Source organism: Ursus arctos, unplaced genomic scaffold (genome assembly GCF_023065955.2).
Source record: "Ursus arctos isolate Adak ecotype North America unplaced genomic scaffold, UrsArc2.0 scaffold_7, whole genome shotgun sequence".
Taxonomy (NCBI): domain Eukaryota; kingdom Metazoa; phylum Chordata; class Mammalia; order Carnivora; family Ursidae; genus Ursus; species Ursus arctos.
Genome location: NW_026623089.1, coordinates 70,587,901 through 70,613,692, shown reverse-complemented (window position 1 = coordinate 70,613,692; position 25,792 = coordinate 70,587,901). Strand labels below are relative to the sequence as shown.

At 40.4% G+C, this 25,792-nt stretch overlaps 1 protein-coding gene across 2 annotated transcripts in view; it reads right to left on the bottom strand.

Annotated features, from left to right (window-relative positions):
- TBCE (tubulin folding cofactor E) overlaps positions 1–8,782 on the bottom strand; it is a 75,757-nt gene extending 66,975 nt beyond the window's left edge. Inside the window, exon 1 of one of the 2 annotated variants that reach the window (XM_048218964.2) lies at positions 8,694–8,782. The gene's annotated coding sequence lies outside the window, so the exon portion shown is untranslated. Of the gene's footprint in view, positions 1–7,783; positions 8,035–8,693 lie in introns of those variants that run through there. The other variant, XM_057308419.1, reaches the window with a different exon arrangement.
- Positions 8,783–25,792: the final 17,010 nt, after the last annotated feature.

Below are 25,792 nucleotides of genomic sequence, written 5' to 3'. Positions count from 1 at the left end.
AACCCGGAAATGTATCCACAGCCACGTGGCTGCATAGTATTTGTTTAGATACACCATGATTTTTTTTTTTTAAAAGATTTATTTATTTATTTATTTGACAGACATAGAGACGGCCAGCGAGAGAGGGAACACAAGCAGGGGGAGTGGGAGAGGAAGAAGCAGGCTCCCATCGGAGAAGCCTGATGTGGGGCTCGATCCCAGAACGCCAGGATCACGCCCTGAGCCGAAGGCAGACGCTTAACAACTGAGCCACCCAGGCGCCCCTAGATACACCATGATTTAACCAGTCTTCAAACTGATGAACTTCAGTTACTCCCAAGTTTCTGCTATTACAAATAATACTGCAAAGACTAAACCTGCTCATTTATTTTTTTATACCTGTGCAAAAATATCTGTAGGAAACATTCTCAAAATGGGTATTGCTAAGTCAAAGGGTATGTGCATTTTTAATGTTGGTAGGTAATAACAAATGTCCCTTTTTAGTGGCTGTACCAATTTACAGCCCCATCAGCACTATATAAGCCCCTGTATCATCACAACATTGACCTTCACAAAATATTAACACATTTTTGGTTACTTGTCAGTCTGATAAGTGAAGTACGCATTTTACTTTCGTTTCCTTTTATGAGGGAAGCTGAGCATCTATTCATTCTGACTCCCTTTTCTATGAACTACCTGTTCACACTCCTTTACCCATTGTCCTACTGGTTTATTGATCTTTTTCTTAATCTGTTTTTAAAATCTAAACTGTTTCCTATATGTTCTTCACTATGAGATGACGACATAATTCCTCAAATAAAACATTTGAAAAGAACTAAAAGGACACAAGCAGATACTTTACAACCATGCTCACAGTGCCATTATTCACAAAGACCCAAGAGATGGAACTAACCTAAATATCAGTGTGGTGTATGCATACAATGGAATATTATTCAGCCTTACAAAGAAAGGGAATTCTGCCAAATGCTACAACATGGATGAACCCTGAGGGCATCTTGTTAAGTGAAATAAGCCACTAAGAACAAATACTGTATGATTCCACTTAAAAGAAGTACCTAGAGTAGTCAAATTCATAGAGAAAGCAGAATTGTGGTTGCCAAGGGCTGTGCGGAGGGGGAAAGTGTTTAATGGCTAAGAGTTTCACTTTTGCAAAATGAAAGGAGTTCTGGAGACAGGTGGTCTTGATGGTTGCACAATAATGTGAATGTACTTAACACTACTGAACCGTAGTACACTAAAAAATTGTTAAAATTGTCTGGCACGCCTGGCTGGCTCAGTCGGTGGAGCATGCCACTCTTGATCTCGGGATTGTGAGTTCAAGCCCACCCTGGAGGTAGAGATTACTTAAAAATAAAATCTTAAAAAAAAATTAAGATGGTTAATGTTTTCTGTAGTCTAGCACAATTTAAAAAAATAACAGGAAATTTAATTCCCAATATTTTAAGTTTTGTAGAGTTTTGATTTGCTTCAGCTTTATTTGGGACACTGGGTTGTGAAATCAAACCCCACAATCAGCTCTGCACAGTGTGGAGTCTACTTGGGATCCTCTGCCTCTTCCTCTCCCCACCCCACACCCTGCCCTGCTCTTTCTCACATGTGCATGCTCTCTCTCTAAAATATATAAATAAAATCTTAAAAAAAAAAAAAAAAACAAAGAAAGATGGGAGGGAATATTTCTAAGTGCTTAAGTCACGATCACCAGAAATTCAGACTGAAGGGAGGTCAAGGTTAGTATCTGGCATTAATGGGTTCAAGAAAACAGAGATGGCTCTCCCAAAAGGTGGGAACAGCACAATAAGGGACAGTCCAAACTGATGTTTCTCAGAAACCCAAAGACTGCATCTAAGAAGCCTGGTCAAAGAAACGTAGTACAAGTCACGCAACTGGGGATCAGGGCCAACTAACAAGAACAGAGTGAGACCTCAGTCTCATCAGGTAGTCTCATCAGGTAGCTGATCACTGGACAGAGCCTGAGTGAGGTATCTTTTACCCTAAGTCAATAGGTTCTCAAGGTATCTTCTAACTGAAGATATTCACTAACCTCTCACTGAAATTTAGCATTTTCCAAAATTGTGCACATAGGCCAAAAAATCAGTTGGATTAGCAGCACCTGTGATCATGCATATTTTATATCACATTACAGCTATTACAGATATCTCAAGAGATCCTTAACATGCATCGCTACTTCAGAATTAAAGTATTAGAGCTGCCACTAGATTTTTGTCATTTAATATATTAATGAACACATGATGATAATTTTTAAGTATTTTGATAACTTTATTTCACATAACCGGATTTCATTTGAAATCTTATGTATTTTCTTTTTTTCCCCCCAAGTTTTTATTTAAATTCCAGTTAACCTACAGTGTAATATTAGTTTCAGGTGTAGAATTTAGTGATTCAGCACTTCCATACAAAACCCGGTGCTTATCACAAGCACCCTCCTTATTTCCCATCACCTAGTTCACCCATCCCCCTACCCACTTGCCCTCTGGTAACCATCAGTTTGTTCCCTAAAATTAAGAGTCTGTTTCTTGGTTTTCCTCTCTTTTGTTTCCCCCTTCCATGTTTGTTTGTTTCTTAAATTACACACGAGTGAGATCATATTTGTTCTTCTCTTATTTCGCTCAGCAGTATACTCTCTAGCTCCACCCACATGGTTGCAAACAGCAAGACGTCATTCTTTTTTTATGGCTGAGTGATATTCTATTGTATATGTATGCCACATCTTCTTTATCCATTCATCGGTTGATGGACATTTTGGTTCTTTCCACAATTTGGCTCTTGTTAATGCTGCTATAAACATTGAGGTGCATGTATCCCCTTTGAATCTGTATTTTTTTATCCTTTGGGTAAATACCTAGTAGTGCAATCGCTGGATCATAGGCAGTTCTATTTTTAACTTTCTGAGGAACCTCCATACTGTTTTCCACAGGAGCTGCACCAGTTTGCATTCTCACCAACAGTGCTAGGGGGGTTCCCCTTTCTCTGCATCCTCACCAACACCTGCTCTTTCCTGTGTTAATGTAGCCATTCTGACAGGTATGAGGTGACACCTTATTGTGGTTTTGATTTGTATTTCCCTGATGGTGAGTGATGTTGAACATCTTTTCACGTGTTTGTTGGCCATCTGGATGTCTTCTTTGGAGAAATGTCTGGTCATGTCTTCTGCCCATTTCTTAACTGGATTATTTGGGTTTTGGGTGCTGAGTTTTGTTAAGCTCTTTATATGAAATCCTATGTATTTAGTCTGCTTCTCCCTCTGCCCCTCCCCCCATTCATTCTCTTTCTCTCTCTTTCTCTCAAATAAACAAATAAAATCTTAAAAAAAAAAAACAAACACTTTAGGGGCTCTTAGGTAGCTCAGTTGGTTAAACACCCGCCTTCAGCTCAGGTCATAACCTCAGGGTCCTGGGATCGAGCCCCATGTCAGGCTCCCTACTCAGCAGGGAGTATGCTTATCCCTCTCCTTCTGCCCCTTCCCCGCTTGTGCTCTCTCATGCGTGCTCTCTCTCCCTCAAATAAATAAATAAAATCTTTAAAAAAAAATCTTTTTTAATGGCTGGCTCAGTCAATAGTGTGTGAATCTGAGTTCAGGCCCCATGTTAGGTGTAGAGATTACTTAAAAATAAAATCTCAAAAAACAATCTAAGGAGCTCACAAGATTTATCAGACTGCTAACGGGGTCTTTATCCCAGATAAAGAATCAAAGAAAATTTGAGGACATGAGAAAAGTTTGGTGTTAAGTCTCCAACATATAGCACCTGCTCTCCTTTTCCTTATCTTAACTGCACAATATTCATTCAAAATGTTAATTTCTTTAATTCTTCTAAAAATAATTTATTGTTTAAAAGTGGAAGAATCTTGGAACATAAGAACTAGAATGATCAGTAGGGGAAGAAAGGGATAAAGAAAGGGGGGGTAATCAGAAGGGGGAATGAAACATGAGAGACTATGGACTATGAGAAACAAACTGAGGGCTACAGAGGGGAGGGGGGTGGGGGAATGGGATAGACCGGTGATGGGTAGTAAGGAGGGCACATATTGCATGGTGCACTGGGTGTTATACGCAACTAATGAATCATCGAGCCTTACATCGAAAACCGGGGATGTACTGTATGGTGACTAACATAATATAATAAAAAATCATTATTAAAAAAAAAAGAAAAAAAAAAAAGTGGAAGAATCTTAACCTGAGAAACGTACCTGGACAAAGAGCAAGAGTTCCATCTATACTATCAAAATGGTTCTCACCTATTTTCTGCCTTTTCAGTCCAGCAGCTTCCCCTTATGGGAAGTGCATGCCCTCTGCCTGGTGGGTTGTCACTCACCCACAACAGGAGTGAGCACATGGCCCAGGACGGCCAATAAAATGACTCCTCACCTCTGTTTCCTTGCCTTTGGCAACTGGTCCAAATGTAAAGATCCCAACCCAAGGAGAGTCAGTCTTTTAGAAAATGACATGGGCTCTTGAATAGAAAATCCATCTCTCTCTTTCCCAAGACCTGAAAACAAAAGGACCACTTAAACCTGGAATAGCTGAGAGGTACTTCTGCCACTACATGGAAAAACTTGTCTGAAAATAGGAAAAGGAAAAAAGGAAAGTGGAGTCAATCCAACCATGCCTAAAGCCATTCATTAGCCCAGTTAAATGAAACAGTGAAGTCTTTCTTTTATTCTTCAGTTTGAGCAGAGTTTCTTTCTCCCAAGACTGAAAGAATTCTGAAAAACACATAAGAATTAAGATCATATTTGTTCCTATTTAAGGTAATATGGACATTATATGCAGCCAGTCTGCTGGAAAGAAATTCAACCTTGTCCACTACATGCTAGCTATAGGACACTGGATAATTTAATCTCTCTGTGTCTCAGTTTCCTCATCTGTAAAATGTAGATGGTATTAGGACCTACTTCATAGGGCTGTCGTGAGACTTAAATGAGTTTTTACACGTAGAAGAGTGCTCAACATAAACAGTCAATATTAGTCATTAAGATCTCTTAATGATTAAGATCATTAACATCATAAATTAGATTCTATATTTAGATAAGGGGATAATATTCCATAAATTCAAAGAAATATATTACAAATTCAGAATAATAGTTGCTGACATGGGGAAGTTTAATCACAAGCCAGGGCACCTGGGTTGCTCAGTCGGTTAAGCACCTGCCTTCAGCTCAGGTCATGAGCCCAGCGTCCTGGGACTGAGTCCTGCATCAGGCTCCCTGCTCAGGGGAGAGCCTGCTTTCTCCCTCTCCCTCTTCCCCTCCCCCCTGCTCATGCCCGCTCTCTCTCTCTAATAAACAAATTCTTCTAAAAAAAAAAAATTACCACCCCAAAATGTTACAATTTCCAAGTATTTAGCCCAATTCTTTTTTTAAGTAAGCTCTACCCCCCATGTGGGGCTCAAACAACCCCAAGATCAAGAGTCACATGCTCTACCAACTGAGCCAGCAAGACACCCGCTATTTAGCATAATTTTAAACAAACCCATCCACTGTTCTTTTTTAAAAAGTGCTTTTAGTTGTGGTAAAGTACACATAAAATTTATCATCTTAATCATTTTTAAGTGTACAGTTCAGTGGCATTAGATATTTTCATACTGTTGTGCAACTAATCCAAAACATTCTTACCCAGCCAAACAAACTCTATACCCATTAAACAACTCCCATGTCCCGCTCTCCCCAGCCCCTACCTTCTGTTTTTATGATTTTGACCACTCGAGGTATCTCATGTAAGTGGAATCAACAGTATTTCTTCGTGACTGGCTTATTTCACTTAAAATAATGTCTTGCTGTCCTTTTATGCTAAATGTCAAAGCCTGTTTCCAAGTTGTACTACAACCTCATGGCAGATCCTTAGCCTTCCCATACTGAATCGTCTCATGTAATTTTAAGTAGGTCCTCCAAAAAGCTTTAAGCATTTCCTAAGAGGCTACAAGCACACCTTCTCTATAAAACACCAATGACTTAAATCTACACCAAACCCACAATTTTTATGACAAAACTGTATGAAAGAGAATAAAATTAATAAGTAACTTTGTGCCCTTTCTCTACATACTTTTTAATACCAGCAAATCTCCCCAAATCACCCCTCCACAAATTCATCCCAGCCACTCCTAATAATTGGCAAACTATGATGTCTCTCCTTTCCAGTAGACCCTACTTACTGTCTGAGTCAAATTCTTTTTTTTTTTTAATTTAAATTCAAATTAGTGTTTCACTGAGTCATATTCATTTCACACTTACTGTATACCATATTGTTTTCTAGTAGACTCTCTTGTATACTTCCCAGCAAAATGCTAAAGTAGGGAAAGTATCATATACTTTGAAAAAAAAACTCTGAAGTGCTAAGTATACAACAAATATTCTATTAAAGTTTATGATAAACTGACTTTAATAAATCCAAAAAAAGGGGCACCTGGGTGGCTCAGTCAGTTAAGCATCTGCCTTGGGCTTAGGTCATGATCTCAGGGTCCTGCTTCTCCCTCTCCCCTGACCTTTCCCCCACCTCCCTCAACCTGCTCGCATTCTCTCTCTCTCTCAAATAGATAAAATCTTAAAAATAAATAAATAAGAAAAAATCAAATCCACCAGAAAATAGTAACAATTCTAGATTTATTGTTGAACATTTACATCTTACAAAAATAATTAAATTTTGGGGCGCCTGGGTGGCACAGCGGTTAAGCGTCTGCCTTCGGCTCAGGGTGTGATCCCGGCGTTGTGGGATCGAGCCCCACATCGGGCTCCTCCGCTATGAGCCTGCTTCTTCCTCTCCCACTCCCCCTGCTTGTGTTCCCTCTCTCGCTGGCTGTCTCTATCTCTGTCGAATAAATAAATGAATAAATCTTTTTTTAAAAATTTAAATATTGAGATGATCCAAGAAGCCTGTTTAAAATCAGTAACAAAGGTAAAAACAATATTGTTCTGCAGGGCTAAGATTCACTTACGACTGAATTAGATTCAACTAAGTATGCATAGCTAAATTAAAAATTAAAAGGTTAGCCCTATAAGTACAGAAATAGCGTACATAGAGAAATATACCTTCCAAAGAAGTAGAAAAGAAAAAATGAAAAGAGAAAACAAACAAGATCAAACCTCAATCCAAAAAAAGGCAAGAAAGGAGGAAAAAAAGTACAGAAAGTATCAAATGTAAGACGGCAGAAAAAGTCCAAATCCATTCATTCAACAGTTATACTATGGAAAATCTAAAAGCCAGATACTGTTTTAGGCACTAGGAATACAGCAGTAAATAAAACATACAAAAATATGGGCCCTCACGTAGCTTCTATGCTAGTGGGGGAAACACAGTAAACCAGATAAATGAATAAACCACATGGCATGTCAAACGATGGTTAAGCACAATGACAATGAGCACAACAGAAACGTGAGGGAAGGCTATGTCAGAGAAGACCTCACTGAGAAGGTAATATTTCAAAAAATATGAGGGAGTTAAGGGATTAAATCATGTACACAGATGGAGGGAGAGGTCATTCCAGGCAAAGAAACCCCAACTGCAAATATCCCGAGGCTGGGATGTGCTTGAGGAGGCAAATGTGCAGAGTAGAGCAAAGAGTAGTAGCAAGAGATGAGATCAGAGGTAAAAGAGGAGGGGATCATACAGGACCTCGGGGGCCACTCTACCAACTTTGGCTTTTACTCTGAGTGAAATGGGTAGTCCCTGCGAGATTTTTTGAAAGGAGGGCAATAATCTGATTTTTCCTCCCAGAGGATCACCTTAGATGCTATGATGAAAAGAGACTGAAACAAAGAAGAAAAAGCATACCAGTTAGGTGGCTACGGCAGTAATCCAGGTGAGAGCTATAAACTGGACTAGTGGAAGTGGTGAGAAAGGGTTGCAAGTCTGGACAGATTCCGAAGGTGAAAGTCTACAGGATTTGCTGAGAGATTATATGTGTGGTGTGAAAGAGATGAGTCATGGATGACTCCAAAAGTTTGCGTCCGAACAAATACCGCAGTAATGACAATGAATAAGTACAAAAACCTGCCAAAAGGCAGAGCCTGTCGACTTGGATTTTTTAAAAATCCCCAGCGACATGCTGTTTAAAAAAGCATAGAGAAAGGTTAAAAGTAAAAGGATGGGGAACGTTAAGACAAATATCAAATCACAGCGTCCTTGGCTATACTAATGTCAGACGAACAAGAAGTCGGCTCTCTTAATCTTTATCTCCTCTATCTCTATCTTAACAGCTTGGCATTTCTGAACCCTGTCTTCCCGACGAGACTGTTGTTCCTCTGGGGACAGGGATGTCACACCCTCGTGTGGACCCACCCACAACTGAGACCAATCCCCAGCTGGTGGTAAGCAGTATTTCAAAATATTCAATGTTCTGCACCTACTTCATGTTATTTCTCTTCCGTCACAAATGCTAAATGATCTGGAACTTCAGAGCCGTTTCTCTAACCTGAGCAATTTCACCTCTTCCAAAGTGACACGCCAATAAGGCTTCTACACAAAGTGCTGGGCGGCCCTGCCCACCCCGCTCCCTCACCCGCGGCCGGTGCTGGGGCCCCCGCCCCCCGGACTCCCTTCCAGCCGGCGCCTCTGGGTCTGGTAGGGGCGGCCGGGAGCAGACAACTCCCGACTCTGATAACCTGAGAAGTTTCTAGGAGAGGACACAAGGACCGAAGCACTGCACAGTGACGCACCGGCTACAGCCCCCCCCAAAGCTCACCTGCCCGCGGCTAGCCCGGGTGGTCAGAGCCCCGACCCTCGCACGCGCCGGTCCGCAGCGAAGCTTCCGGCTTTGGCCGGAAGTGTTTCTTGAGGGAGGCAGGAAGTCCCGCCTCCGCGGCATGAGCTTCGGCCTCTGCAGCTCAGGCGTGAATGTAATAGGCGAGGGCCTTGGGAGCCAGATAGATGTTTGGTCCCTCCACCCGAAGGGCAGGTTCTCCGTCCCTGTGCTGCACAGGTGATTCCCGCCAACCCAGGATGTCAGAACAACCCAATGAACGTGTATGTTCTAGTTTACTTGTTATTCAGTACCATGTTTATGCAGAGTCTACCACGTAGGAAGTGTGTAGTCACAGAGAAAAAAATAGTGTTAATGCCTCAAAAACTAATCATCATCATCACCATCATCTAGCTAAAATATAAGGCAGATTGAAAGTAAAAACAATAATAAAGCAAATTCCATAGGCATGTTAATTTCTAAGCCTCAGTATTCTACATAACTAGCTCAATGGATCAAATGGTTTGTTGTGAGGATCAAATGAGATGACACAAACGTTTTGCAATGGGGTCTGGTACGTGATTAAAGCACACGATACCTGTGATGTTGTTATCACTAGTTGAAAATAAGAGGCCTTTCACCCACCCAAGAGGAAATTGGATAAAAAATCAGGGAGGTAGCACTCATGCTATTAAAGTTGAGAAGAATTTCAGCACATAGAGATAGATACCCGTTGTGAATCTGTAAAAACTGCTTTTGTTGATTAATGAAGGGACATAGGATGAAAAATCTTGCTCCCTAAAATAAAACTTTCAGAAGCTTTATTGTTTGAAATCCTATCAATAAGAATGGAACATCCCTCTCCTGCCTGGCTGAGCTGAGCCATGTGGATCATTTTGACACTTTAATAGAGGTATAGAGCTTCACATAATGGGTTTTCAGATACAACATTCCATATTTATTATTTTAACTCTGTAGTTGTCAAGGATTCTAGACCTTAGAGTCTGCTTCATAGCCCAGACAGGAGCCTGCTTAATTCTTATCTATACTCCAACCAATCCGATGCTATCGCTGCCTCTTCCTTTTTTTTTTTTTTTTTTTTTTAGTTAAACTCCCCCAGTTGCTCTGGTGTGTGGTCTCACTTGTTTCAGCAAGCTAACAAACCTGACTTTGTTAGACTATAGGCTTGTCTTTGATGGGCTTTATCACTGCTTATTTTGACCAAGCTTCTTGTACTCTTGAAGGTTGGAGGACACTTTTAACCCTAACAGACAAAAACTGAAGCAGAATTATTTACTGACATTCATATGTGTCCTAAAAAGAGCTGTGGACTTTCTAACCTGAAGGTTTTTAAATTGTCTTTTGGCAGAGAAAAACCACCATTGAAAATTATTTGGCATCCGCAAAATTCAGACCACCCCCAACAGACACAGAAAGCATGAATCTTCTTTTTCTTTGTAAAATATCTTCTTCTCTCCACTAAATTGTGACAATACTTGCCTAGTTTTGTCTAGAGTGAAATAATGATCCCTCTGCCTTGAGTCCTTTTCTTGTCACATTGATCCTGTACACTGCTGCCTCAACTATGTTACCTACTTGAAGTGCTTACTCTGCTAAATCTTTCCCTCAAAGAGGTGTATACACACTGCCTCTCATTCCTCACCTCATCTTTATCCCTTTCAGCCTGGCCTTCTGGCTTCACCAGTGACTTCAAATCACCAAGGTGATTCCTCATTCCTCATATCTCTTGATTTCTCTATAGCATAGGTTGATAGGATTAATTCTCACCATTTGCTGTAAAAATCATATTTAAGGGGCGTCTGGGTGACTCAGTCAGTTGAGCATCTGACTCTTGATTTCAGCTAGGGTCGTGATCTCAGGATCGTGAGATTGAGCCCTGTGTCAGGCATCATGCTCAGCATGGAGTCTGCTTGTCCCTCTTCCTCCACTCCTCCCCGATGCTTGCTCTCTCTCTCTCTCTCAAATAAAGAGGTGAATAAAATCTTTAAAAATAAATTAAATAAATAAATATAAAAGTTGTACTTAAACCATTATAGAAAAAAGCTCAAACTTAAAATACTGAACATTTGCAATGGAATCCCTTTTGAGTTTCATCATTGGGGCATTGAATAAATATTTAGTGAGTGTCAAATACTCTGCACCAAATACTGCTTTCAGGCATTGGAGATCTAACAGTGAAAAAGAGATGCAGTGTTCCATTCCTGGGACATTTATATTCTAATGGTGTGAGACAGATGATACATAAATAAAATAAATAATTTCAGATTGTGCTAAGTGCAATAACGGAAATACAGGGTGCTATAATAAGATGTAAGCAACTTAGAGTAGGAAGGTAAGGGGAAGATAACTTTAATTTGAACTGATAGCTGCAAGATAAGAAGGATCCAGCAATGTTAAACAAACAACCAAACAAACTGAGGGGTACCTGGGTGGCTCAGTCAGTTGAGCATGGGACTCTTGGTTTCGGCTCAGATCACGATCACATGGGTCATGGGTTTGAGCCCCATGTCAGCTTTCTCACTGAGCAGGGATTTGGCTTGAAGATTCTCTCCCTCTGCTCCTCCCCCACACTTCAGCAAGCACTCAGGTTCTCTCTCTCAAATAAACTAATAAATCTTAGAAGAAAAACTGGAAGAAGGGGCGCCTGGGTGGCACAGCGGTTAAGCGCCTGCCTTCGGCTCAGGGCGTGATCTCGGCGTTATGGGATCGAGCCCCACATCAGGCTCTTCCGCTATGAGCCTGCTTCTTCCTCTCCCACTCCCCCTGCTTGTGTTCCCTCTCTTGCTGGCTGTTTCTATCTCTGTCAAATAAATAAATAAAATCTTTAAAAAAAAAAGAAAAAAAAAAAGAAAAAAAAAAAGAAAAACTGGAAGAAGACCATTACAGGCCTAAGGAAGAGCAAATATAAAGATCCCAAGTGGCAAATACTGACTTAGAGTTTTTAAAGATCTTTCTGGGGGGCATCTGGGTGGCTCAGTGGGTTAAGCAGCTGCCTTTGGCTCAGGTCATGATCCCGGGGTCCTGGGATTGAGCCCTGCATAGGGTCCTTGCTCAGCGAGGAGCCTGCATCCCCATCTCCCTTTGCCTGCTGCTGCCTCTGCTTGTGCTCTCTCTTTCTCTGTCAAATAAGATCTTTAAAAAAATTTTTTTAAAAGATCTTTCTAGTGCTACAAGTTAACAGGGGTGGGAGGCAGGGGAGGGTGAGTTAAGAGGGAAGATAGTGAGTAGAGAGGTCAGTTATGAACTATTTCATTTAGAGCACACACACACACAAATGGTGGCTTAGGGGTGCCTGGCTGGCTCAGTGGGTAGAGCATGTGACTCTTAATCTCAGGGTCATGAGTTCAAGGCCAAAGATGGGTATGAGCCTACTTAAAAAAGAAAAAATTTTTGAAAAGAAAATGGTGGCTTAATCCAGAAAGGTAGGGGGGCACCTGGGTGGCTCAGTCAGTTAAGCGTCTGCCTTTTGCTCAGGTCATGAACCCAGGGTCCTGGGATCGAGCCCTACACTGGGCTCCCTGCCCAGCGGGGAGTCTGCTTCTCCCTCTCCCTCTGCTGATGTGCTCTCTCACACTCTCTTGCTCACTCTCTCTCAAATAAATAAATAAATAAATAAATAAATAAATAAATAAAATCTTTAAAAAAAATACCAGAAAGGTAGGAGCAAAACTTGAAGACTGGAGGGTTTTTATTTTTTTTTTTTATTTTTTTTTTAATTTATTTTTTTTATTTTTTTTATTAATAATGATTTTTTATTATATTATGTTAGTCACCATACAGTACATCCCCGGTTTTCGATGTAAGGCTCGATGATTCATTAGTTGTGTATAACACCCAGTGCACCATGCAATATGTGCCCTCCTTACTACCCATCACCGGTCTATCCCATTCCCCCACCCCCCTCCCCTCTGTAGCCCTCAGTTTGTTTCTCATAGTCCATAGTCTCTCATGTTTCATTCCCCCTTCTGATTACCCCCCCTTTCTTTATCCCTTTCTTCCCCTACTGATCATTCTAGTTCTTATGTTCCATAGATGAGAGAAATCATATGATAGTTGTCTTTCTCTGCTTGACTTATTTCACTAAGCATTATCTCCTCCAGTGCCGTCCATGTTGTAGCAAAAGTTGAGAACTCATTCTTTCTGATTGCTGAGTAATATTCCATTGTATATATGGACCACAACTTCTTAATCCAGTCATCTGTTGCAGGGCATCTCGGCTCCTTCCACGATTTAGCTATTGTGGACAATGCTGCTATGAACATTGGGTGCATATGGCCCTTCTCTTCACTACGTCTGTATCTTTGGGGTAAACACCCAGTAGTGCAATGGCTGGATCATAGGGTAGCTCAATTTTTAACTTTTTAAGGGACCTCCACACGGTTTTCCAGAGTGGCTGTACCAACTTGCATTCCCACCAACAATGTAGGAGGGATCCCCTTTCTCCACATCCTCTCCAACAATTGTTGTTTCTTGCCTTGTCTATTTTTGCCATTCTAACTGGCGTAAGGTGGTATCTCAGTGTGGTTTTGATTTGAATTTCCTTGATGGCTAATGATTTTGAACATTTTTTCATGTGTCTGTTAGCCATTTGTATGTGAAGACTGGAGGGTTTTTAAATTATTTTTTAAAGATTTTATTTATTCATTTGAGAGAGAGACCGAGAGAGTACAAGCAGGGGAGAGGCAGAGGGAGAGGAAGAAGCAGACTCCCCACTGAGCCGGGAGACTGAAATGGGGCTTGATCCCCAGGACCTGGAGATCATGACCTTAGCTGAAGGTAGACACTTAATCACCTGAGCCACCCAGTGTAGACTGGGATTTTCGCTGCTGAGAAGTCAAGGAAGATGAAAAGAGAGAACTACTCACTAGATTTTGCCAGATAAATGTCCTTGACAAGAGCAGATTTGGTAGTTTTGGACTCAGAAGCCAGACTGGCATGAGTTGAAGTGGAAAGGAAGTTGAGGGAACAAAGCTAAATGATTCTTCAAATAGATCTAACTGCCATATTTGATGAACATTTTCCAGTCAGTGTCCTATTGGATGTCTCTGCTGCAGTACACCATAATGATGCACTCCTGGAAACCAGATATCCCAATTCCAGTGGTTCTTTCTTCCTCTTCTTCCTCTCCTCCTTCTTCTCCTCCTCTTCCTTCTCCTTCCTCTTCTCCTTCCTCTTCTTCCTCTTCTTCATCCCCCTTCTTCTTCCTCTTTTTTGACAGGGAGTTGTGAATCATTTTGGAAATCTGATGAAAGCTCTCCATATACATATGAATTTTGCCTATAATTTGAGAGTTAATTAATCCTCTCAAGCCCATTACTAGACCCCAAAGGAGTCCATAGATCCCAGGTTATGAACACCCATTTTTCTCAATTAGCTGGTCTCTTCTTCCTTCCTGAGTTCCTTACTCCTTTGATTGGTCCCTCCCTCGTTATCTGCCGTTGCCTATTGTTCTTCTTGTGCTGCATACTTTCTCATTGTCTACATCGACTTTCTTGGTTTTTGTTATTGGGACCATGACAAATATTTTAGTACAGAAGCCATTTGGAGTTGTGGGGTAACTTGAAAGAAGATCAAGGTCAAGTAAGCTCACTTAATTTTGGGAGATTTATTTGATTTCATTAGTGTCTAAATAGACACCATGAAAGTTGAGGCTATGAATAATTGTTCATAAGCACATTCTGAGAAAGATTTATAAAAGAAAACAAAATCAGGGGCATCTGGCTGGCTCAGTCAGGAGTGTGTAACTTTGGATCTCGGGGTTGTGACTTTGAGCCCCATGTTGGGTGTAGAGAGTACTTAAAAATAAAATCTTTTAAAAAATAAAATAGAAAAAAATCAAAAGTGAATTCTCTTGTTGTAACATTTTACAATCTTATTCAAGGTTGGTCCTCCTCCTAGCCCCATTGCAAGGAAGAGTCAGCCTTCGAGGGAGATGTTCCACGGTGGTAGGTATTTATCACGCAAAGTTCCTGCCGGCCTTCTTCTTATGAACTTTTGGCACCTTCTGACATGGCAACTTTTCCCCTTATCATACTGGTTGTGAAGAGTAATTGTTTCAACTTAGGCTAGGTCATGGCACCCAGATATTTTGTCAAACACTAGTCTAAATGTTGCTGTGAAGGAGTGTTTTAGATGAGATTAACAGTTACATCAATAGACTTTGGGTAAAGCAGACTGTCCTCCTTAGTACAGGTGGGCCTCATCCAATCAGTTGAAGGTCGTAAAAGAAAAAGGATGACCTCTTCAGAGAAAGAGAGAATCCTGCCTCCCTGGAAGCATAGGACCATGAAACATGGAGAAAATATCAGAGTTCTTTCCACAAGGAAAAAGCAAGGAATGATTGCTGGGTAAACAACATTTGTCATAGATTCAATTCAATATCTTCTGAAATCTCTCCAATGATATTTTTTTTTATTATGGTTTGTCTTATTTTAAGCTTTTCTCTGTTCCTTTAATTATTCCTGTTTCCTTTAAATTAAATTTTTCTGTATTTTCTTGTTTTGTTGTGTTTTCTTTCTTTCTTTTTTCTTGATCTTTCTCTGTTATACTGCAGGTGCTCTACAAATGTGGGAGTTTTTGGTTGTCCATTTATATCACAAAATGAGGTAGTAGAAATTCTAAATGGGAGCTAGCAGGAGCTCGACTTCTGTGGGTAAGGCTGCTTGATGGTAAGTCTCATTGTCATGTGAGAGGGAAGGGAACAGCCACTGTGCTCCAGGAAGGCTCCCAAATACCAAATAGAATATTGTAGCTCTTTGACACCAACACCTTTGCCAGTTGCCCAAATTCTCCCCAGAAACTGACTTCCAGCTCTCTAGAGAAGATATGTTACTTTTTTTGCTTAGGGATATATACCTGGTAATGATGATTTAGCTTCCCCACTGGGGTACAAGAAAGATAGTGGGAGGAATGCATCCTTTTCTTTAGAGACCATCAATTAGTTTCTGTTTTCATCCATATTTATCCCTTCAAACCTCTGTGTTGACAAGTCAGCACTGTTCCAGTTCATTTCCTATCACTGCTCTAACAGATTACCACAATCTTAGTGACTTAAAACAACATAAATATATTATATTACAGTTCTGTAGAAGCCCAACACTTCTCATTGGGCTAAAACCAAGGTGTCAGCAGGGCTGTGTTCCTATCTGGAGTCAGCAGGCTAGAATCCATTCCTTGCCCTTTCTGGTTTGTAGAAGGCACCTGTATTCCACGGCTTATGGTCCCCTTCCTCCATCTTCATGGTCAGAAATGGTGCATTGAGTCCTTTCCATATCATACCACGCTGACCTTGTTTCCATTCTCACATCTTCTCTGACCCTCCCTGTCTGCCTCCCTCTTCCACTTGGAAAAATTCTTATATTACATTGGTCCACCTGGGCAATTCAGGATAATCTCCCTATTTTAAGGTCATCTGATTAGCAACCTTAATTTCATCTTCAACCTTAACTCCCCTTTGCCATATAACATACCATATTTACAGTTCTGGGGATGAGGACATGGACATCTTTGGTGGGGACATTATTCTGCCTATACATCTGGTTCTACTGTGGGATCCTATATCAGCCCCAGCCTCTTCTCTACATATTTTTAGCTATGGCTTTATCCACACTGCTTTCATCAATCAGTCATCTGCTTTCTGTATTCCAGAAAAATTTTTAAAGATTATATTTATTTGAGAGAGAGAGAGAGAGAGAGCTAGCACAAGCAAAGGGGGAGGGGCAGAGGGAGAGGGAAAAGCAGACTCCCCGCTGGGCAGGGAGCCCGATGTGTGGCTCAATCCTAGGACTCTGGGATCATGACCAGAACAGTAGGCAGACACTTAACCAACTGAGCCACCCAGGCGCCCCTGGAAAGTTTTTTTTGAAATTTCTCATCTACTAGCAGAGCCCTTCCATTGTCAATGTTATTTTGGTGTTTTAGTATTTTTATTCTTTTATTTTCCTTTTAGTAGTCTCCTAAAAGGGAGAAAAGATGAACATTGTACTCAGTCTAGCATCTTGAAGAGGATGAATATTCTTTTTTTAAAAAAAAGATTTATTTATTTGAGATTGAGGGAGAGAGAGTGCAAGCAGGGGAAGGGGCAGAGAGGGAGGGAGACAAGCAGACTCCCCACTGAGGAGGGAGCCTGATGCAGGGCTCATTCCCAGAACCCTGAGATCATGACCCCAGCCGAAACCAAGAGTCAGATGTCCAACTGACTGAGCCACCCAGGTGCCCCTTGAGGAGGATGAATATTCTTCCTGTACCATATAGGGCTAGCTGAAAATTTAATCTCAGTCAGACTTGGGGCCACTTTACCAGCTTTTAAATTTAGGAGGTACTTGAGGTCATCTCATCTCTAGGCTTCACAGACACCATGGACAGGTTTATTATTAAAGCTAATAAAGAGCCTTCAAAGTCCAGCTCCTTTCTGCTTTCTTGCCATGCGAATGCTGCTATCAACATTTGTGTACAAGGTTTTGCATGGGTATGTTTTTTTCTTTTTTTCTTTTTTGAGATTTTATTTATTTATTTTAGAGATAGAGAGATGGTGGGGGAAGCAGATGGAGAGGTACAAGCAGACTCTGTGCTGAGCACAGAGCCTGGCAAGGGTCTCGATCTCACAACACTGAGATCATGACCTGAGCCAAAATCAAGACTTGGACGCTTAACCAACTGAGCCACCCAGGTACCCCCGGATATGTTTTTTCATTTCTCTTGAGTTTGTGGACTCGATGTTTATGTCCTCAAAAAAATTCATATGGAAGGGAACGAGGATGTCCAGTCCATCCTCTCTAAAGTCTTGTCATCCCCTGGAACACTAGCTACAATCTTGGGATCTTCTGGCTTTTGCTCCCTTCCCAGAATCTCTCCTCTCTTTTCTTTTCTCTTTGCCCTTAAAGTCACTGTTCCTTTGTTCTGTACCCCTCTTCTAGGACACCTGGCCTAATCCTCTCCACAGACTCAGGTTTCAGGAAAATTAATTCAGAAAAGGAAGTATCTTGCAAGAAATTTATTTTAGTCTGATAATCATATACTTCCTTGAGACAAGAAAGCACAAAACGTCTTGGGTACATTTATGGAACTAAGGATGGAGAAAAATAGAGGCAGAAGAACACACATATCTCAAAAAAAGTATTTTGCTTAGTAAAATGGTTGGATATTATCAAATTCAATCACTGGAAAGCAAAGCAAATAATTTTAGTATGAAATTTAATGGAAGGTACTATTGACCTTTCATCGGCTTATTTATTTCTCCATTTGATTCAATGAAACCAACTCATCTTTTCTTCATTGTGTGTTATACAGACAGTAAAGTCTTGAAAAAATCTGGAATTCTTTAATATAAGATAGACCATAAATTATGGTCTAATTCTTAAACAAAGAGTATTAAGTCCCATTATGTATTTCAGTGTTTTGCTAATTAACTTTAGCAATTTTATTGCTGTTATTATGTTAACAAATATTTATAATATTTCATTATAACTATTTGCCATTAATAGTTGGAAATAATATGGATCAATAAAACTTCTCTATTGTTAAAAAAAGTATATTGCTAATACCTGTATCTATAAATATCTATATCTATATATCCTTATAGCATACAGTTTTTGGGGTTTTTTAAAGATTTTATTTATTTATTTGAGAGAGAGAGACTGAGAGAACGAGTGGGAGGAGGGGCAGAGGGAGAAGCAGACTCACCGTTGAGCAGGGGGCCCAACAGGACTCCATTCCAGGACCATGGGATGACCTGAGCCGAAGGCAGACACTAAACTGACTGAGCCACCCAGGTACCCAGTATATAGTTTTGCTGCAATCAATCACAGACAGTGATTTGATCAATTTATATTGATGGACATTTGTTACTTTTTTCTATTATACGTACTGCTGTAATAAATAAATATATTTTTATATACATTTTGTACACCTAAGGGGGTATATCTTAAGTATATATTCCCTATTCAAAATGTAAAACAAAATCACCATATGACTCAGGCATTCCACTTCTAGGATTTACCTCTCACTGTTGGCTTGAGCTGCTATAACAGAGTACCACAAACTGAGTGGCTTAAACAACAGAAGTTTATTTTCTCACAGTACTAGAGACTCAAGTCCAAGGTTAAGGTGCCAGCCAATTTTATTCCTGGTGAGCACTTCTTTCCTGGCTTGCAGATGGCTCTCTTCTCACTGTGTCCTCACATAACAGAGAGAGAGAAAATAGCTCTCTCTTATCTCTTCTTATAAGGACACTAACCCTGTTGGATCAGGTCCCTACCCTTATGACCTCATGTAAACATAATTACTTCCATAAAGGTCCTAGCTCCAAATACAGAAATAGTGGAGGTTGAGGCTTCAAAATGTGTTTTGGGGGAACACGACCACTCAGTCCATTACATTACCCAAAAGAAATGAAAAAATACATCCACACAAAAACTTACATGCAAATGTTCAGTGACATTATTCATAATAGCCAAGAAGTAGGAACCACCCAAATGCCCATCAACTCACAAATGGATAAACAAAATGTGGTCTACACATGCAATGGACTATTATTCAGACTTAAAAAGAAATGAAGTTGTGATCATAACCTGAGCCAAAGGCAGATGCTTAACCAACTGAGCCACCCAGGAACCCCCCTCTACTGTTGACCTAGCTTCCTTTGTTATACTCTTATGTAGGGGTATGTAAAACAAGGCATAGGCTCCTCTAGGCAAGGCCTTTTTGTTGTTTTGAAATTCAATCCGTTTATTTAAATATATATTGTACACGACTTATAAATCTTCACCTCTGCCATTCTGCTAGAACTTTTCCGGAAAAGCCTCCTTTTCCTCAATCCTCTTTCCACAAGTAATAGAAGTTACTGTCTGTGCTTTGAAGGTTACAACTGACAAACACCTGTTCGTTGGTCTCCCTGGCTAAGCACTGGGCAAGGCCAGTGGAGGTCCTGTCAGAAGTGTCTCTGAGGAGGGAGGTAGACACACGGGTGGAATTGTAGTGATTGCACACGGCCATGGCAACACTCTGCACCCTCATTCTTTCTAATCCCATCTTTGTTTCATTTCGGCAAATTACCACTCCACAGTTGTATGTAGCCACAGTGTCCTGTCTTCCCATACAGAAGCCACGGAGTCCCGGAAGGTTGCTATGTCCTTCTCTTACTGCTACAGCCAAAGGGTAATAAGTGACCTAATCTGGCCAGTTGGGTTCTGCCTCCAGGGAGATTTTTCTTTCCTTTTCTTTTTTCCTTTCCTTTCCTTTCTTTTCTTTTTTTCCCCTTCCCTCCCTCCCCTTCGCTTTTCTTTTCTGTTTAAGTAGGCGCTACACCCAGCGTGGAGCCCAATGTGGGGCTTGAACTCATGACTCTGAGTTCCAGACCTGAGCTGAGATCAAGAGTTAGACACTTAACTGACTGAACCACTAGGCACCCCTCCAGGGAGATCTTGAGTGGAAAAAAACTGTTGGGAGTCCCCTCATCTGGCAGCAGACTCTGACCAAATGCCTAAATAGTACTTGCTGTTACAGCTATTTTCTGGTTCTTGTTCTGTCTTGGTTATTTGTCCTGAACCTGACCTGAACCTGGTGATTCCTTCAATAAATTCCCTTTGTTCTTAAGGTAGGCTGATCTTCAAGCTATAGGAAGAGAAAAACAAGAAAGCACAAGGTGGCTTCAGAGATTGTTACAGTAAGTTGCCATTGTGTGAAGAAGAATGAGATAAAAGAAAATTATTTACATAAATTATCCCTAGAGTGGAACATATCATTATTGGTTTAAATAACCTGCTTCATCTTGTTTCCTTTACTTAGTTTTTTTTTAAAGATTTTTTTAAAAAAATTTATTTATTTGACAGAGATAGAGACAGCGAGCGAGAGAGGGAACACAAGCAGGGGGAGTGGGAGAGGAAGAAGCAGGCTCCCAGCGGAGGAGCCTGATGTGGGGCTCGATCCCAGAATGCCGAGATCACACTCTGAGCTGAAGGCAGACGCTTAACGACAGAGCTACCCAGGCGTCCCCCTTTTACTTAGTTTTATATGTCAAATTCTTTATGGTTGACTTAATATGTCAGTTGTTTTTTTTTTATTTTTAAATTTTGTTTTTGAAGTAATCTCTACACCGAACATGGGGCTCAAACTCATGACCCTGAGATCAAGAGTCACAAGCTCTACTGACTGAGCCAGCCAGGTGCTTCAATCTGTCAGCTTTAATAGTCATTTTCTTGTAAAACATTGACATTTGTAAGAATATCATTTATTGCAACTAAATCTCTTTAACTTTTTTACTTTTCAAGTGTTTATTCGCATTTTATAATTTCTGTTAATCGACCTTACAAGCTTTGGTAAGATTTACAAATTACTTTTGTAGTTTACCATTAAATATCTTCTATTATTCATTAAACCAATTCTCAGATCTTCAGATATGTACTCTACGTACAGTAGCAAATATAATTCAAGGATAATCAATGGGTCATTCTCCTAAGGCATACAGTGCTTTATAAAGAATGCACATAGGGGCACCTAGGTGGCTCAGTCAGTTGAGTGTCTGACTCTTGGTTTGGGCTCAGGTCATGATCTCAAGGTTGTGTCATCGAGCCTCTTGTCAGGCTCTGTGCTCAGCATGTAGTCTGCTTGGGATTTTCCCTCTCCTTTCCCCCAACCCCCAAAATAAACAAACAAATCTTTATTTTTATTTATTTATTTTAAAGATTTTATTTATTCGACAGAGACAGAGACATCCAGCGAGAGAGGGAACACAAGCAGGGGGAGTGGGAGAGGAAGAACCAGGCTCACAGCAGAAGAGCCTGATGTGGGGCCCGATCCCATAACGCCGGGATCACGCCCTGAGCCGAAGGCAGACGCTTAACCGCTATGCCACCCAGGCACCCCAACAAACAAATCTTTAAAAAAAATCCAAAAACAAAAACGAGGGACACATGGGTGGCTTAGCTGGTTAAGCATCTACCTTTGGCTCAGGTCATGATACCAAGGTCCTGGGATTGAGTCCCGCATCGGGCTCCTTGCTCAGTGGGGAGCCTGCTTCTCCCTCTGCCTCTGCTGTTCCCCCTGGTCATGTGCTCTCTCTCTCTCTGATAAATAAATAAAATCTTTGAAAAAAAAAAGAGTGCATATAATAAAGCAGCTAGTACTACATTTTCCAGGCATCTCTGTGAAAAGGTGCCCATTTATCAATGGTCATAAAACATCCTAAAAAATTAACCTGAACTCATGGGTTAATATTGAAACTTACATTATTACTGACATTATTGCTTATTGCACTACTATATATTTCACTAGCTAGTATATAGTAAAAATAAGTCATACCACTTGTTAAGGTCCAGTATATTCAATCACATAAAATACGAGGTTGCATTACAATAAGATTAATGAGATAACCAGAGGAAGTCTGTAGTAGCCAGCTGGAGGTGGTGGCGGTTTTGAAGAGCCAAACACCAATTGCATTTTATCTGAATTCACATTATTGTGGGGTCCATTATGATGAGTCTTTCTGTACTCTAACCACCAAAGATCAGCCTTGCTATGTATGGCAACAAAGCCTGTTCTAATGACAGGGAAAATGCAAAGTAAGGGTCAGATAAGAGACATCTCAAAAGGACAAATCAGGGCACGTGGGTGGCTCCGTTGGTTAAACATCTGCCCCATTCGACTCAGGTCATGATCCCCGAGTCCTGGGATTGAGCCCTGCATTGGGCTCCCTGCTCAGTGGAGAGACTGTTGTTCCCTCTACCTCTACCCCTCCTCCCGTTCGTGCTGTCTCTCTCACTCTTGCTCTATCTCAAATAAATAACATCTAAAAAAAAAAAAAAAAAGGGACGATCAGGATACCTGGGTGGCTCAGTCGGCCAAGTGTCTGCCTTTGGCTCAGGTCATGATCCCAGGGTCCTAGGATCGATTCCCTCATTAGGCTCCTTGCTCAACAGGGAGCCTGCTTCTCCCTCTGCCTGCAGATCCCCCTGCTTGTGCTCTCTCTCTGCCAGGTAAATACAATCTTAAAAAAAAAAAAAAAGCATGAAGCTGTAAGACTTGGGAGGACTGGATAGATGGAGGAGATGGGGGTAAATAAATCAAATACACACTCCTGGATCACCTGAAGCATAAAGACAGTGACAGAAAAGGCACAGGTAGTGAACCTGGAGTCCTGGGATTGAGTCCCGCATCGGGCTCCCTGCTCAGCAGGGAGTTGGCTTCTCCCTCTGCCTCTCCCCCTGCTTGTGCTCTCTCTCTCTCTCAAATAAATAAATGAAATCTTAAAAAAAAAAAAAAAAGGCAGGAGTAGAAGTGGTTTCATTCCATTGTTTGGATTGGTAGAGGGACTGAAGGGAAGTATTGGTTGATTGTAATTATTTTATTTCAAGGTGGTGATGGAAAACTCAAGTGACTAGGCAGTTACAGGACTTGAATTTCAGGCCAGGCTTTGGATAAAATGGTAATCACGGACAAAACAGTAAGCAGTCTAAGAATCCTTTCAGAAGAGAATAGAACGCTGAGTAAGAATCATTTGAGAAAGAGGTAGAACCACATTAACACAAAAGCTAACATTTGAAGTTTATGATATCTTTTCATACACATCTTTTTAATGGAACCCTTGAGAGGTGGGAGATTAGTTTCAAGTAGATTTATTCATTCATAAATATTTATTAAGTGCTCCTGGGAATACAAGGATGAATAAGTCACAGTCCTTGCCCTTAATGAGTTTCCAATGCAATGGGAGACAAGTAAACAAGTAATTAGGGGTTCCAATTCCAGCACTAACAATGCTGTTTAATAATTGGCTATTTACTTACTAGTCTCCATCACAGAAAAATTACGAAGTTAAGGAATAGTGTCTTTATCACTCTTACATCACCAAAGCCTAGCAAAGACCTAGCACATACGCATTCAGGAAGTATTCTAAGTGAATCAAATGAAAATAGATGGTCTCAGGAATGGTGAGTACTATCTTATGGCAGAGCATAAGCTGTGTGGGGAGAGTGAAGTGTTAGGAAATATGGTTAGTTATGGTGGGTTGGAGATCAGATTTTGGAAAGCCTTATATGTTATACCAAGGGATTTATAGGTGGCAGTTCTGAGGATTCAAAGAGAATGTCAGAGGGGCGCCTAGGTGGCTCAGTTGGTTATCTGGCTCTTGGTTCCGGCTTAGGTCATGACCTCACAGAGCATGGAATCCGCCCAGCGCCAGGCTCTCTTGGAGCAGAGAGTGGAGTCTGCTTCAGATTCTTTCTCCCTCTCATGCCCCCTCTGTTCCTCTTTGCTCATGTGCTCTCTCTCTCTCTCTCAAATAAATAAATAAATAAATAAATAAATAAATAAATAAAATCCAAAAAATCCTAACAAACCAAACAGAATATAAGATATACGAATGACAATCAGATTTATGCTTTGGAAAGTCCACTTCGGTTGGAATGTATGTTATTATAATAGACAAGTGCTTTCCAAACTTTTAAACACGTTTAAGTGTCCACAGAGAACGGGAGGCCAGCTGTACAGAACAACGTGCTTTGACCTATATTCAAGGTCCTGGCTCTGCTCAGCACATGCTTGAAGAAAAAACAAATCATCTGGTACCCAATAGGTACTTCATCTATGTGTATTTCCTTCCCCTTTTCCTTCCTCTGAATACACTGATTAAAAAAAGAGCCAATGGATAAATCTTAAGGATAATAAGGCAGGGGACTGAATTGGCCAAGAGGCAGAAAGGGAGGGAAACAAGAACAGGAAGGCTTCCTTGGCCTTATGGAATGAGGACAAACAACTTTTCTTGAGACGAAAGGCAGACAATTTGAAGACCCAAGAAGTAGAGAGGAGGAAAATTTGCAGAGTTTACATTAACTGGGAAAAGAGTGGAAAAGAAGCAGGGGACATTAGATTGACAAATGTGAAACCTCTATCAGGATTAGATAAACAATAAAAGGGCTTATTGAGGCCTTAACATATTAACCTGCAATGGTTGTAACAGCAGTTCTGGAAACACTCCCAGTAGCACTGAGCAACTTGGGAGGAGCAAAGAAGGGGGTGATTGGATGCATCCCAGGATTGGGAACCAGCAGGATGAGAAGGGCCTAAGGAAAGGAGGAAAATGATCTGAGAAAGCTCTTGAAAGGCCGCCTGAAGTGAATGGCTATAGGGCATAGATCAGGAAGGGAAGGAAGTCAAGTTAGAAGTTAAGAGAGTGGAATGGAGTAGAATAGAGAAGAGCTGATGGATCTAAAATCTTGCTGAAAGTGATTTATGGCAACATAATTTAGCCTTCATTCTTTTGGTTTTGGCAAGGAAAAAAAATCAATTTATTTTTGAACCTCCATAGACTAGAAAATGTGAAAACGTTTTAAAATTACAGGTGTTCTACATGACAAAATCCAACTTACTTTGCTTCCAAGACATTCCTTTATGCAGAAAAAAAAAATACTCTAGTTTAAACCTAAGTAAGATAAATTAATAAATTTTATTAGATTTAAATTACTCTTAACATTATTTTTCTTCTGTATTGTCAACTGCGATTATAGTTCAAGTGAAAGGAATAGATTTTTGATTACTTAATGGATAAAATGACTCTTTTTTTAAGACCCCAATTCAAAGTCAAGCATTTGTCATTGACAAAGACCAGATACAAATGACAAAAGAATCATGAATAGCACCAGGACAAATTTTTTGATTAGACAAGGAATAATCAACTTAAGCTGTCTTCATCTTAAAGGTAAATATTTTGTCTATATAGTTAGCATTCAGTCTTTTTGAATAATCTTTAAGTTTTTCTTTTAAGTAATGGATTCATAAACACAAAGTTCAAGTTTTCATAATGCAGCATAAATACCCATGATTTAAGTTTTCCTTGTATCAATTAAAATGGAAGATTCAAATTATTTTAAAAGCTAGTAAAGGTAGTACCCAACTCTTCAAAGATTTAGGTTGAGGGCTTCAGTGAGAATTTCTCATACAAGTACATAGTGATTAAATCTGATAGAACATACTGTAATGGAACCAATCAAGCAAAATGCAATGTTTCTGGAAAACAGTTTCATTTTGGGAGGTCAGCAACACTTGCAAATGAAGGATCAGGGTTTTTCTTTTGTTTTCTCCTACCTCTTATT